Here is a 2,080-nt window from a genome sequence, read left to right on the forward strand (position 1 = left end):
ATCTATATGAAAATTCCCCCAAACGCAAGAGTAAAACGAACGCAGATATCGGAGGATATAAAAAATAAAGCTCACACAGCAGGCAGACATGAAACGTCACCCGCTCAGAAGTAGTTGCTATATATTAATCGATGTCTTGAAGTGACCAGACAGAAAATACCTGACAAAGTGAATGAAGTCGATAAAAGAAAGTTAACAGTGGAGAAGCAAACAACAAACATCTCCGCACTCAGGTAGACTGATATCAGGTAACATCAAGAAGACAGCCAGCAGACTACGGCAGACGGCAGGTGTTGGAAGAGTTTTCCGCGAACGAATAAATGCCACATTGTTATAACCTTTATATACGGTGCCATTAGGCTGTGAGGCTGTGAAGAAGAGGAGGGGTAAGAGGAAGAGTGATAAAGCACAGTCACAAGAAGGAAATTTCAAATAATAATGGTACGTGAGCAAAAAAAAGGAAGCCCTTTGGTGCGCCCTCGGTGGGAGACAACCCATCTGTCCCTGTGGCAGGGGTGGAGGTGGAGGGAACGTGTGAGGGAGCGAGGGAGAAGCGGTGGAGGTCTGGAGGGAGGAAATGGGGAGGGAAGGTGCTTGGCGCAGAGCTGGTGAACGGAATGGGTGGTTGCACAGGTGTTAGAGCAGAGATGAGGCGCGCAGGTCGTATGTCGAAGCAGGGGCGCCCAGATGGTTGCGTGGTATGTGAAATGGGCTGCGGTTGCTGGACATGCTTGGTTAATTGACAAGACTGGTTCATTTGCCCACACACTCAATCAGAGTAGCCTACCCTGGGCGTAGATCGTGTAAAGCAATTAGTAAAGGTTCGGTATAGATTGCAAATGGCATTATTACTGGGTGCGGAACCAAACAGAAGTGAGATTGCTATAGATTGCAAATGATGATGCCGCATGTTGCATGGGGAAAGGGTTGTAGATGCACCAAGAATAACCTATGGATTGCGTATGACAGGATTAACATAAGGTACAATGATACTGAGGTGATGACTGGTTCGGCGTCTGACGTCATCGGTGATGCTCGGGAGATGCATTCACACACGCAAACGGGATAGAGGGTGGCGCGTGTTAAGCAAGGCACGGGTCAGGGATAATGTTATCAATAAGTTTAGCGAGTTAGGTGAGCTAATAACGGAAAAAAGTTAGCACACGTCGCGGATGCTGGTTAATATGGGGATTGCCACAGACTGCAGTTACTAGTATGGTTACTGGTTGCCATACTGGTTGCGACTTAGGATGCAGGCAACAAAGAATGTTGCCACAGACACCCATGGGTAAAGAGGTGGGTTGCCACAGGTAGCAGACGCTCGGAAATATGAGGACTGCTATAAGGGGCGGAGCTAAAATTATGGTTGAAAGCAGCCCTGTGAGGGAGTTGGCAGTATGGGCGGGCCTGGCACCGCGGTCGGGACTGCGGCGGACACCTGCTATTTGTATGCCTGTGCAGGGCATACATTTGGCGCGAGAATGCGGAGTGAGTTATTTTAGTGCCATCCCAAGACGTGGGCGGCGAGCCTGCCAGATGACACCCACACAACCACACTACTACACATCTACATCATCCCACCACCAGCGCCGACACGAAACTAACAGCGAGGTCACTTCGCCGTCACCAGCGCCTCCTGTTATCATGACCGCCGCCACGTCACCGCCGGCAATTCCGTCACAGCCGCTCCGCGAAAACCTTTTCAGAACGGACGTCCTCTTGGAAGCGCTGATCCCGGCTTATGAGGACGACACCTCCCGCGTAATTTTGTTTTCCCTCTGAGGAGACTTCGCCGTGGAGAAAGCTATTTCAAGCAAAATCTCAGGTAATGAGATGATGCACAAATAGCAGAGCAATTCGACAGGGTTCATGAGAAGAACTGAATCTGAATTGAATTCTCATATGGAACAAATTTAATTAATGTTAGTAATCAAGATTACAGAAAGCGTTAACAAGAGAGCTAAGAAGAGTATAAAATAAGAAGAGACAGACAAATAATCCCTGGTTACACAACCGGCAGAAGTGTTTGTATGAACTTGTCTAGCAGAGCCAAGAGAGCAGACACCAAAGCCAGCGACGA

This window comes from Penaeus monodon, chromosome 19, assembly GCF_015228065.2.
Source record: "Penaeus monodon isolate SGIC_2016 chromosome 19, NSTDA_Pmon_1, whole genome shotgun sequence".
NCBI classification, from domain to species: Eukaryota; Metazoa; Arthropoda; class Malacostraca; order Decapoda; family Penaeidae; genus Penaeus; species Penaeus monodon.